The sequence below is a fragment of the Eptesicus fuscus genome, chromosome 16 (assembly GCF_027574615.1).
Source record: "Eptesicus fuscus isolate TK198812 chromosome 16, DD_ASM_mEF_20220401, whole genome shotgun sequence".
In the NCBI taxonomy this organism is placed as follows: Eukaryota; Metazoa; Chordata; class Mammalia; order Chiroptera; family Vespertilionidae; genus Eptesicus; species Eptesicus fuscus.
Window position 1 is genome coordinate 39,686,035 of NC_072488.1, and position 14,126 is coordinate 39,700,160.

A 14,126-nucleotide genomic window follows, 5' to 3' on the forward strand; every position below is an offset into this window, starting at 1 on the left:
TCCTACAGGTAACATGCAACTTTCCTGACATATAAATTGTTTTTAAATGGTTTGGTGAGACTGAATATACTACTTCACACTCAAGCTCAAACTCAAAGATTTTCTTTCCTGTTTCCTATTTCCCAGGGATTTCCAAGAATAACCATTTTACAGTTCAGTTGTGGAATAAAATCCTGTTAGCACCACCCAGGGATGTTGAACCATAACTAAGGGAAACTAGAGAAGGAACAATATGTCCTTATGACTTCCACTGTGATGTTGTTTATTTATTACCTAACAATTATCCTGGCAACATGATTAAACACATGAAAGAATCTGAAAGTGCACATCAAAGCTGAGTGCCATTTTTCAGTCGGAATATCTTCCCAATCACCTTTCCTCAATCTCCAATCTTCAGTTTTCATAAAAGAGGTGATGTCATAATTTATGATGCTAAACGGACTGGTGAAATGTCATTACACAAGTGATGTTTTAATTGATGATGTTAGGCTGGTTAGCAGGAACGTGTCAGATGTCACTTTTGTGACATAAACTGGCAGTTATGATTATATAATATCAATTATTCTTTGGAAAACTGCATTATAGCAGTTAGAGCTAAACCGATTTCATTTGAGCAGGTTCATATTTTTTTCTAGCTGTTCATCCAGTTCTAATTATTAGGAGTAAAATGTACTTTGGATGCAGTTTGCACTTTCCTAATGTCCTCCCTGGATGTGAAATAGGTGTCTTATATGCCCCTTGCATTGCACAGGGCAGTGCAAGAAACAATCTGTACTGATCTTCCAGAGAGGAGACTGTATATTGAATCCTCCTGCCCCTTAACTGAAACTCTCAGAATTATTGTGTTCGTCAAGATTTAGCTGAAATATGATATTGTTAAGAAATAGCTTTTAAAGAGTCTTAGTTTATTTTCGTTTTCTAGAAATATCAGCTGCGAAGTTCATATAAATCTAATCCTAAACTTCTAAGCATACTTGCCTCTCTCCTTTTTTTTACCAATTAAAGTAAAAAATAAACAAAATAAGCGAAGAAATACTTATAGTCTCTGTCCTTTATTGTAGATACCATTTTGAAAAGGTGATGGGTTAATTAGAAGTATATGGAACTCAAAAACCTAATGATAAAAACATGAACAATAAATACCATGATAGCAACAATTAGCATTTATTGTAACTATGTCCAGGCCCTGTGCTAATCCTTTACGTTCGTTGCCTTACATATTCCTCTTAGATCTGTGAGCCAGATATGATGGGAATCATTTTACAGAAGAGAAGAGTGAGGCTTACAAAGACTCCAGCATGCCTCAGAAAATAAACAGTTTGTAAATGCTAAGTATCTCCAGGAATATTGGAGCAATTTGGTGTAAGGTAAACATGGAGGAAGTACATCAATGGTGTGAGTGACTATTTTTAGCCTTTGCCATCATTACACCGAAGATGAGGCTCAGGAACTAAGCCCTGGTGTGAGAGCTGAGTGCTAACAGAACAAGGGCAAAGGAGGGTGGAGAAGCTGGGTAAAGTGAGTGCAGGTGTGTGTGCATGTGTCTGTATACAGGCATGTGTGTTTGTCCATGTCTGCATGTGCATGTATTCACAGGTATGTGTACATTTGCACATGTGTGTACATGGGCATTATGTGGACTAATGAGCATGTACATACAAGCATATGTAGTGTGTGTGTGTGTGTGTGTGTGTGTGTGCACCTGTGTGTTCACCTATGTTCAGAGACTGGGAACCAGGATAAGGAAAAAGTATAAAATAGCATCAAGACAGGAGTGATAATCAACATCTTTAACACTGACATGGTACAGCCTGAGCAACTGGCACAAGTTCAAAAATAAGTCAATCCTCTAGACAGGGTTCAGCAGGTGCCATGCTGGCCCTGGCATCGACCATCCAATTGCTGGATTGTGAGACTATCTAGCCAGGTAGATTTGATGGAGGGGCAGGTACTCACCAAGTAGTGCTACTATATTTCAATAATTGAACAACAGGTATGGTCCTACCATTCAAATTTGAGCTGCTTTAAAAAACTCGTTGGAGATTGGTGGCCTTCCCTTATTTCTCCTATAGTTCCTACTCCCAATTCTTTCCCCACTAACTCCAAAATGAGCTGCCTTCTTCCTACTGCTTTTCAAGGAATTCCCTCTAAGACAATAAGTTGATAGCTCTCTCCAAGCATTTCAATCCTACAGGCCTGTTTCCTTCTTACATGTATGATTTAGGTGAAAACTAGAAACAATCTAACCCTGTAGCTGAGTGAGTCAGTTGGAATCACAGAGGAATGTGAAATCCTAAGCATCTCAAACATTCTAGAACTTGGATGAAAAGGTTTTCGTGTTTTCTCTTAGGTTCTGTCAAACCACACCAAAAAAAAATATATTAGAAAATGGAAGACATCTGTAATACTATCAAAAATAAAAAACACACACATAGTAAATTAAAAAACAAAACAAAGAAATTAATCCATAAACATGCCACATGAGAAAATATCACATTTTGTTCTTGGTAACATTTAAAATCTTCATGGTAAGTCCTCATGGCAAGTTACATTTCCCTCCGTCTGTTCTTCCCCCTTGTTCTCTACTCCATTGCTACCTTGCTTTCACATTGGTTTGGAAGCAAAGCCAAACTATTTCATTTAGAAGGTGAGGAAAAAACAGAAATGGTTTCTGAGACTTACAATTTTTCACTGTAGCTCTAACTCAAAAGAAAGGGATGGTGCCTTGCAGGTGACTATCAGAGAAGGCAGGACAAATAATAACAGATATTTGTTTATTGCTTTGTGAATTTGCAAAGTACTTTTATGTGCAAACATATGGTTTCTCGCAATTTTGTAAGATCATGATTATTAACATCTTCTCTGACAGAGAAAAGAAAACAAAGCTCAGAGTTATTCAGAGAAAAAGCTAATAGATTTTTTTCCAAATATGTGTCCCAGGATTTTCCAGTGTAATGTGGGGATTTTTAAGTTCTCACTATGGATATTGGGAGAATTCCTGATTACTTACGCAATTGAAAATTCACTAGGCTTGATCTTTCCTTGATTTAAATACTGACCATCACTTATTCCCTTTTCCCCTTACTTAGTTATATTCATTCAACAAGTGCTCATTGAGCTTCTGTTATGTTCCAAACACTGTTTCATGGCTGGTGATGTGATTGTTGGCCCAATTGTACCTTTCCTGGAGCTTACATTCTCATAAGATGAGGCCTAAAATATTTTTAAATGAAATAATTTTTCCCCTCAATGTTCCATGACTTTTCTTTTGCATTAGAAGCAAGTCACTAGGTCTAACCTTACCAACAAGGAGAGAAGCTTACATAAAGGCCTGAATTCCAGGAGGTGGGAGTTTGGGGAGCCATTTTATTAATTTATTTTTTTTGATATGTTTTTATTGATTTCTGAGAGAGTAAAGGGAGAGAGGGAGAGAGATAAACACATCAATAAAAGAGATACATTGATTGGCTGCCTCCTGCAAGCCCCCTACTGGGGATCGAGCCATCAATCCAGGCATGTGCCTGGACCAGTGTCTCCTGGTGCATGGGTGATGCTCAACTAACTGAACCACACTGGCCAGTCTGGGGAGCCATTTTAAAGACATCCTATCTAAGGAACCCAGCAGATCTCTCAGGGGCCGCAAATATCCCTCTGTTACAATGACATACTTATCACCGTGCCTAGGGAAAACTACAAGCCAAACTCTCCCTTCAGAAGATAAATTCTTGTGTCTCACAGCTTCAGTACTATCTCTTAATTTCTACTAAGCACTTGAGATGTTATTCCTTTGTGAATGGATGATCTCGCCGTGTGTGTTTTCTATCTGAACACTGTTTTATTAGACAACTCCTAAGCACCATTTCTAATCTTCTGAGCCACACCTATATCCTATGTCAGCCAGTACTGCAAACAAGAGTTCTGTGCGGTCTCCAACCAGTTTCCAGAAGGCACAGGCCAGTGCTGTATACCATTTGCTCTCACAGACATGAAGCTTCTCTGTTGGAGCCACTGAATTGGATGCTTTAGGAACTCACTTGATGCCCAAGAATGTGCAACCCAGAAGTGGGATGAATTAATCCCAGGTTGGGAGAAATGTTCACCATAGGGACTGGGAGTCTCTGGGTAAATGCTTCTTCCTGTGTTCCTGAGATGCATTTCATGTTGCTTCTCAGATGATCCCACAAGACTGAGCCACTAGTCACCCATATGATGCCCTTGCACAGACTCTCTCTCCTCCCGTTTCCCTCTGGTTCCTGGCATCACGTTCCCAAATAAACCACTTACACATGGCCATTTCCTTAGATTTTGCTTCTTGTGGAATCCAGGCTAAGACAACCTTCAAGCTTTACTGACTAAAAAAAAACAACAAAAAATAACACACACACACACACACACACACACACAAAAAAAAAAAAACAAACAACCCCTAAACCAATAAATTACTGAATATCAGTGGTATCACAAGACACCCAGGCTGAAATAAGCCCATTAAGATGCCATTTTATGAAATAAGCAAACTTACCGGAAGTCATCCATTCTGGGCACTGGAACATTCATTCTCATAGTTAGCTTCCACACTGAGCCCATGGCTTTCTCTATGATGATACTTAGCTGCTTCTTTAAATTTGGGCTGTATAAAATAAAGACAACACTAGCAAAAGGAGTGAGTCACCCTATAATAAAAATAATATGACATTTTCTACAAGTATTGATACACATCCACTTATTCAGGGCAAGGTTCTCAGGTGGACACCAGCAACATCGCTGTGGCTGGAACTCAGGGGCAGAAGGGGCAGCAGACAAGGGGGTCTTCAGTTCTCTGCTCATCCTGTAGGTCAGTGTGCTTGGACAGGGAGGCCACTGGGTGTACTCTGAGGCTACTCCTCCTTGGAAGGAACCTGGACTTCCGCTGGTATCCCATTTGTAAGGCTGCGAGAGTAGACTTGAAACAGAGATCAGTATATTTGGCTTGCTTTGTTAAGAAGTCTTAGCTTGGAAACAAATTTTTCAAGGCTGTTATGAGGAAATACAAATGCCCAACAACTGAAAATCTTCGTTTCTGGTCACTTGGAAAGTGGTTTGGGTGTAGATCCTGTTTCCATGCACCAATGGAAAGTTCTTCAGACTTTCCACCAAAGAAGAAAGCAACCGGCCCCTGTTGGGTCATTGTCAGGCAAACAGAGAGAGTTCCAAGGCGATTCAACAGAAAATCCTACCCATCACCTTACAAAACAGAACAAACACACAGTGGATGCTGGTGCCAGTCTTCCAGTTGCTCAGTATTTAGAATTAGTCATAACCTTTAGCCTGTGTGGCCAAGGAGATGTTTCTGGTTTGTCCTATGCTCCCCTTTATTTGCCAAAGGTGGTTCTTGTCACACATCATTTGTGCCTCTCACTTGGGCAAAGTCCGCTTCTGGTTTCAATGGCTTTATTGTTAAGTGTTAGCATGGCTTAGGATCTTGACAAGAATAGTCATCAGCTAAGAGTGGTCATCAAGTGATTTTCACCAAAGGCTTTGCTTCTATCCATTATGCTCTGTGCAAGGCTGGTTGTGGGTGGCTCGGGTGGCTGCAGCTCCCTGGCGCTCCCAGGTACCCTGCTGTGTCTGCCTTCCTCCTCGCAGCATAAGGTTCTCCTCCGGACTTTTGGAAGGGGCTTTGTGTGTATTGGAGACATGAAGGAAAAGGATATTAAACCCCATTTAACCCCAGAAAGAATGGTTTTCTGTTTGTATTTGGAATGGAAAATGTTTGCTTTTTGCACTATGCCATGTACTACCTGTGAATAACACCATTATATTTCCTGCCAGTCACCATGGCGGAGGAGGAGAGCCAAAGTGCTACCATTTCATTTTGTTGGCTTGAAGTACGACACGTATGTCATTATAGGGGAGAGATATTTTGGGTGCCTGAGAGACCTCAGGTGTTTTTTTTTTGTAGGAGGGCTTATAAAATTTCTACCAAGGATCCCTGCTGCCTGCTTCCTGGTATCCATACCCTTGTGTAATCCCTCCTCCCTGCATGTGGGCTGAGCCTAGTGATGTGCTTCTAATGCAAGTGATAGGACCCTTCTTCTGTGGAGCCTTGAGATGACCACCGCCCTGACTGGCCCCTTGCTTGCTCTCCTTGGGAGACCTGAAGCAGAGGAGCCACCCAAGCCAGCCCAGTTTCCCGACCCACAGATACATAGTTTTGAAATAAAGAAATAGCCCTGACCGGTTTGGCTCAGTGGATAGAGCATCGGCCTGAGGACTGAAAGGTCCCAGGTTTGATTCCGGTCAAGGGCACGTACCTTGGTTGCGCGCACATCCCTGGTAGGGAGTGTGCAGGAGGCAGCTGATCAATGTTTCTCTCTCATCGATGTTTCTAACTCTCTTTCCCTCTCCCTTTTTCTCTGTAAAAAAAAAAAAATCAATAAAATATATTTTACAAAAAGAAAAAAAGAAATAGTTTTGGAGCAATTCATAACTCTGTAATAGATAACAAATTCAGCCTCCTTCCAATTACCGGCATTAAGAAGCTGTCTCTCTTTTTGTGAGCCGTTCTAACAGCATCCTCTGGTTGCAATGCCCAGGCAATGTCTGTAATCTATGATCTCCCTTGAATGCAGGCAGCCATTTCCCACCCCTGGATCACTAAGCAACATTCAACCTGTCGGAAACTAGGGCATACAAATTCTATTATAGCCACTATATTTAACACAGGAGCCTGGCTAATAAGGTCAGAGCTGTACTTTACAGCCTTAGCTTGCTATCCCATCTTTTCTGGACTAAGGGCACTTTCTATAGTTCTGGTTGAAAATAGCAGTTATTTTTTTTCTTTCCCCTGATCAGTTATCTTTACTGAAAATGTACAGTGCTGTTGCTCCTGACAAGGAGGACATGTATTAGACACCATGGGCTTGCACCTGAATACCCAAGTGACGCATTCCATGAATATAATTTACATAATCAGCCAGGCGAAAAGCACGTCTTAGAGTCTACATGCTTGTCAACATTTAAAAATGTTGAAATCTTGACAGAGAGCTGCCTCTTAGAGTGAAGAAAAGAATGATTCTTATCCCCCTCCCCCTTCAAACTCTTAGCTGATGCCATGCTGCAAATATTACTCACGGTGGGAATTCACATAGTTCACACCAAGAAATAAGCCTGTTGTATATTCAACTGTTTGTAAAACCAGCTCATCGGGCTTACCTGGGTGCCTTGGAGCAGATTTCTTCTGGTTTTTCAATGACTATGAAAGATTAAATTCAAGTACTAAGTGGATTTTATGGTTAAGTCACAATTTATAAGTGGGCATTAATTAACATGAGATAAAAAATGAGATTTCTAAGGAATTACATATTACCTTGTCATTGGTGGCAGGCTTATAATTATAAACCTTGCTGGGATGAATAATTAAGAAATTGTAATAAATAACTATGCTATAGGAAGGCCCTTGGATAATGAAAACAACAGTGTTTGGCACAAGTTTTAGTAAATAACTGCTAGACCTGGGTCAAATGCATTCCCCCTAGCTACCTTCATAACTTTACAAAGATTTATTAGACTCAAACAATTGCACATGAATTTCAGAATTATTTTTAACTTTTTAGTAGAACTGGGCTTTCTGAATTCTGGTAAAACAAGCTCTAGAAAGCCAAGCAGAATGTTTAGATTGTAGACAGTTTTAAATAAACTTGCTTATGACCCAAATTGAATACATTGCCTATATCAACCATGAAGTACAATAGTTTCTAATTTTTTCCATATTTTGAAATTCAAGGCTATATCTATATGATACAAAAAATGCATCTACTTAATAGAAGGAAAAAATCAACCAAAATGGTTAGTTTGCTTCTCAGAATACCCACCCAACCCCATTCTCCCCAGTACACCTTGTTTTATTACTTCAACCTTTAAAAAAGATAATGCGTTTACTTATGCTTATCAACATAAAAGAGCAGGAGTAAATAAACGTTTGGAGATGATGGTTAACTTTATGGCATTTTAGATAGTGACAGTTTCATGATTGTATATTTATATTCAAATTCATCAAGATACATGCATTAAATATGTACAGCTTTTTTTGTATGTCAATCGTACCTCAATACAAAGAGAACAAAAACCCAGTAGACTTTATAAAATAAACACAGCTTTTTGTACCTTTTAACTTTTCATTTCTGGTAGTAAATAAAATGGAGGAATCTTTTGTTGCCTCAAATACCTACTCTACCTGATCCAGTCACCGAGTGTTAATAAATGCTTCTACGAGCAGCCCTGTGCTGGGGTTGCACCATCAGCGCTCCAGCCTGGCTCTGTACCTGCAACAAGAAGGCCAGAGGAATGCAACAAGAATAAGAAATTCTGACATATCGTGACATTTATTTGCCCTGTAACCTACTGACCTTGGCGAATTTCCTGGGGTGGGAAAGCATAAGCCGCACATTGGCCTAAATGGAATCTATCAATCCTGCTCAAATGTTAGGCAGCTAGTAATTACCTTGCACACTAACGATTGAAATGCCAAAAGAATCAAAAGGCCTTTCCTTTTGGAATGAAAAGTGTTCACCTGTGCTTTTTGGAGGATGTGGCCATTACCAATTTCTGGTGCTCTAATGCAAGTGGACAACAATGGCATTGACAAATGGAGCTTGATCCAGTCCAGCTGGCTTTCTCTCTCTCCCTTCACTTTCAGCCTCTTCCCACCTCAAGCCCTTGCATTTGAAGCTCCCTTTGCTTAAAATGTTCTAGCCCCAAATCTTCATGTGACTGGCCTCTCATTGAAGGATCTGACCAAAAGCCGTCCTCTCTGATTGTCCATTCAAACTTTTCAATTACTTTGGTTTTTGGATGGATGCATTTCTTTGTTTTCAAACCTCAGATCCATTATTTGCTAGCTGTACACTTGGGCAATGTATTAAACCTCTGAGTATGAATATAAGTGTGAATGAATGGGTTTGTGTTTACCCTTCATTATTCCAAAAGGATTTAAGGCAACCAAGTTTATTTACATTATTCAGGTGTTTTCCATTTGTGATACCTTGATATTTCTTCTTTTAGCTCTCAATGGTCCTAATTTGATTCTAGGACCAACCTAACTCCTATGTTTTCTTTCTTCACACTTTATTATTAGGCCACAACCATTTCTTTCTCTTCTTCATAAATTAATAGTGAGAACTTACATATTATTCAGCAAAAGCTGTATCTCAATGGGTTAAATGAATTAAGGGATTGAGACCAAAGTTTAGATATTCTAGGCAAATAACTGTAACTGGAAATAAAGGGAGTTATAACTATATGGGCCATATTTTCCTGACTAAAAGATTCATGTTGCTTTGTTTTCTAATAATCCCATAGCATTTCATTTTATCTCAGTGCATAATTACCTGGAAATGTATAAGAATTGTGAATATTTGATCAACTTAATTTGAGAATTTGATGTATAACTCTTACTAGGAATGAATTTCTTCTAAATTATTTTTCAATGCGAAAGAATTTGTTGGTCATTGGTTGGTGACTTTGTTTGGTGCCTTTGGTTGGTGATGTTGAGAACATTATATTTCTAGCTGTGATCTGATATGTGAACCAAATAAAACTGAAAAAACTGTAAGTTCTTCTCTATGAGTTGTTCCTACCCAAGCAGGTGGCTGAAACTTTTATCACGGCCTCATGATATGACTGTTAAAACCAGGTTTTATTGTTTATTTTGTTTTTGCTAATTTTCAATGAAATTATTTAGCACCTTTTGAAACAAGAAGGGAAAGATGAGTTGTACTATAATGTAGTCTGGTTGACTCCCTGAGAGAGGAACCAGCTAATAATTAAATATCTACACTGTGAAAAAAAATAATTAGTTGTTTAATTTTGTAATATAATACAAGGGGGCTGTGATAATGAATTGCTTAATTTAAGACTCTTGAGATGTTTGCTTTGGAAGAAAAAGTCTAGTGAGAAATGAGATCTAATGGTCTTACCACAGAAAAAGGTGCTCACGAGTGGAGAAGCGACTGAGAGCCCAGCCTCCACAGACCAGGTAAAAAGGGATGCTCTTCTGCCTGGCTGGTTGGGCAATTGAATTCTGTTTGACCCATCAGCATGCTTTGTTTAGCAAGTGCAATTAAAAAGTAACAGAATCAGCTAAAACATTGTTCCTAGAAATGGAGTCAGAAATGAACATTTTTTCTCTCTGTCAATTCTGTCTTCTCTTGTGCCCCAAAGTTATTGATTCCCAGGCAGCCTGTCAGTCAGTGAGGTGAGAAGTGAGTGCTCAACCCAATGGGCATAAAGGTAATGAATAACTAAGCCTTTGTCCATTGTTAAAATACTTCAGGACATCATCGACAAATACTTTATCTTTTAAAGAATCTGCTAAAGTGTCTTCACTAAACTAATTTTGGAAGGAGAGGAACATTAAGTCAAGTCCATTCGAATAGTGAACTGTGTGCTTGTATGTGCAAGGTGGAGAGTTTGGAGATGGTAGAGGAAACAAAACAAACATACTGAATGCTCAGTTACTTGAGGTATGGTTTTACTTGATAATCACCGCTGCCTACCTGGCCAGCTGCAATTGTCCTCTATTCTCTATGAGTAGAGACATTTCTCCTTCCCCTTCGTCTCATCCACTAGAATGATTCTGTGACCAGGCAACCCGTGGAACACAGATATTCCATTGCACATCATCACCTTGATCCACGGCTGCGGTTCTCATTGTGGGCTATGCATTAAAATCACCCAGGGCTGCGTGGGAGGAGGGGTAGGCTTTTAAAATATACCCATGTCTGCATCCTAACCACAGAAATCTTAATTTAATTGCTCTGCAATGGAACCCAGGCAACGGCATTTTTAAATACCTCACCCAGGGTTTCTTTTGTGAGCCAGGTTGTCCATTTACTTACTTTCCTCTTTTCCTCATGGCAATTGCTGAGCACCTTTAAAGGGCCAGGTAGCCTCCGCCATGTTCAAGTTCAGGTATGGGGTGTATGCAACAGGGAGAGACCACCTACAACCCCAAGTTCTTCCCATCACAACCTCTCACTGAGCATGAAGAGACGAGGAGGAGACTGAAGAGTATTTCCTTTTAGCAGGCTTGCTTCTCTGTGTTGGCAAGGTGCCCCGGGAGAACTGGCCTCCGGGCATGCACACAGTGGAATGCAATATGGACCTTGACGTTAATCAGGCTGTGACTTTTCCTCTTCTTTGCAAAAGCACAGCCCAGTCATAAGGTGAAGAGACAGGGCTGCTGTATCCTGGCTGGATTCCTCTCTCTCTCTGCTGTTGGGGAGCATGGAGTCCTGAACTTCAAACATTTCTAATAATGTTTAGCAGCAAGTAAAGAGCCCTGGTCAGCTTTCTGCAGGGAAAAGCAGTAGGAGGTTGGAAGTGATCACTTTATTCTTGGTTAGTGAACGAAGCTTTTTATGTTTCCCTACTTATGTTGTCTCTACTGAATTTTATGGAAGGAAATTTGAAGCTGACGATCGCCTGTTGCCGAAATAAAGTTCAGGCTTTCCCCCCTCTCTTCCTCCTCTGGTTTCCCTCCCTGAAACTTGGGTTCATGACAGCTTGTTGTTGGGCAGGGCATTAGCCTTTTGTAATTTATTGCTTTTAGATTAAATCTGGGGAAACTCAATATTGCAGTTGAATGATTAGAGCAATACCCCTTAGAGTAATAAATTTTCTTTGGTGCTGTGCATCTCCAGATCATGTTTCCCTTCTAATTACATTTACATAAATGATATTCTGTAAAATTAAATTAACATTCAAACGGTTACACTGGCAGGGAGAGACAAAAATTAGTTACCAAGTTGCATCTCTTTAAAAAAAAAAATCGAGTTCTTTTCATAACATGAATCACTACCCTCTCTCAAGTGTCAGCAATCAACAAAACCTTGGTTCCCGAGCTGCACGGGGTGTTTGTCACCAGCTAATGGAGATGTGTGTTTCTTTCTTGGAGATTTGGACGAGAAGCTTCATTAGAAAGTGACTACAGTGACGTTTCAAACTTGGCCACTAATGAATTGCTCATCTTTCTTCGAGCTTCTCGCCTTAAAAATTCTGCTGTGATCATGGGGAATGTCCACACTGAATGTCACACAGAACTTTGTTCCGATCTGTGCCTTCCTGATCATCTGTGCCCATCCTTGGTGTTCCCGTCTAGGAATTCACAAAAGACCTGTCACAGGTGACACTCTTATTCTTTCTACCTTTCTATGATCTCTTACACTACTTCAGGATGGGTTCCATTTTGAAGAGTTTGGCATGCTTTAGGAGTTACACTATTTGGTGAGTTTGAATCAGAATCATCAGAAAATCTATCACTTCCTCGTCTTGACTAAAATGTTTCCTCAATCATGTTTATACGTATGATGACAGAGCAACTTCAAGAAACATTTCCACTATATCTTTCCATCACATCTAACTATTTCCATTACATTTAAAACTAATCATTTCCACTTGTGAGTGTGATTATTTGATGTAAAATGATTTCACTTATTATATATATATATATATATATATATATATATATATATATATATCCTACCTAATAATAGACAAATATGCAAATTGACTGTACCTTCGCTATGCCCATGATTGGCCAGGAGGCGTGGTGGGCGGGACTTGGGGGGGGGGCCGGGGGGGCCGATTGGGCCGGCAGGATGCTGAGCTTTCGTCGCCAGCAGCAGCTCGAGCTCAGCGTCTGCACCATGGCTGTGCTGCGGCACAGAAGGGGCCTCTGGGGCAGCGAGCTCACGTCCCACCGCAGACCATCAAAAGCGGGGGAGCTGGGTGCCTGTCAGCTCCGGCACCAGGCCTTTCAGAAGCCTCTGCTGCGCCGGAGGCTTCTGAAAGGCCTGGTGCACCAGCAGACAGGCACCCAGCTCCCCCGTGATCGAAAGCGAAAGCATGTAGGGGACCCTATACGTGCATGATTTAATCATGCACTGGGCCTCTAATGTATATATATATATATATATATATATATATATATATCCTCAGGGAGGATGTTAAACCAAAACATTACTAGTAGTATCCCTCAGCAGTGTGATTTCCCCCCATTTATTATAGTTTCTGTTGTTTGAATTATCTATAATCAATATGTATCATTTTTATATAAAATAGTAAGTTTTTATATACAAAGACAAAGGAAGTGTCTTTTCATGAAAGGTTCTTCTGATTCAGATAAAGAGATAGTTAAGTGGAGTGTTGATGGCCTCTGCCTCAATTGCTTCCATTCTCCCTGTTAAGCACCAGAACCCATGATTCCTCATCAACTAGGTTCAGCAACATCTTGGACACAATCATAGTTATGTACATTGACATGTCCAATAAAATGTGGCTGTCAGGAGTCCACTCTCAAAGTAACTTTTCAGGAACTATTCTTATGACAGAAGATGACAGCAGTACAAGGAGGAAACCAGCACCTCTTTTTTTTTCTTTCTTTATTGATTAAGGTATTACATATGTGTCCTTATCCCCCCATTACCTCCCACCCCTCCTCCCCACTCATGCCCTCACCCCCCTGGTGTCTGTGTCCATTAGGCTTATATGCATGCATACAAGTCCTTTGGTTGATCTCTCCCCCTTACCCCCACCCTCCCCTACCTTCCCTCTGAGATTTGAGCATGTGGTAAATGCTTCTTTGTCTCTGGATCTGTTTTTGTTCATCAGTTTATGTTGTTCATTATATTACACAAATGAGTGAGATCATGTGATTTTACTAGTATCTTTCTCTGACTGACTTACTTCGCTTAGCATAATGCTCTCCAGTTCCATCCATGCTGTTGCAAATGGTAGGAGTTCCTTCTTTTTTACAGCAGCATAGTATTCCATTGTGTAGGTGTACCACAGTTTTTTAATCCAGCACCTCTTTTCAAAGGAGCCCGTATCAGGCCCATCCTCTCCTGGATGCATTTCTGTTTGCACCCCACCTGACCTGACTTCACCTAGTCTCCTCTTTCTTGGGCTACACTCACTGCGCTTCGTTTGTTTAATAGATATTCACTAGTGCCTCAGATGTGCCAGAGTCCTGTGATTTCACTGGAGATAAAATGGGAAGAAAAAACAGATGCAGTTCTTGTTCTCATACAGAGTACACTCTGCATGGAAATACAGATGTTAGTTAAATAAATGTTGATAAATTTTTC

The 14,126-nt window shown here is 40.2% G+C and overlaps 1 long non-coding RNA gene across 3 annotated transcripts in view; it reads left to right on the top strand.

Moving 5' to 3' along the window:
* Window positions 1-321: 321 nt before the first annotated feature.
* Window positions 322-14,126, top strand: part of LOC114233719 (uncharacterized) — a 51,049-nt gene continuing 37,244 nt past the window's right edge. For all 3 annotated transcript variants that reach the window (XR_003619874.2, XR_008558567.1, XR_008558566.1), the window contains exons 1-2: window positions 322-411; window positions 1,231-1,317. This is a non-coding gene — a long non-coding RNA (uncharacterized LOC114233719). The remainder of the gene's footprint in view (window positions 412-1,230; window positions 1,318-14,126) is intronic.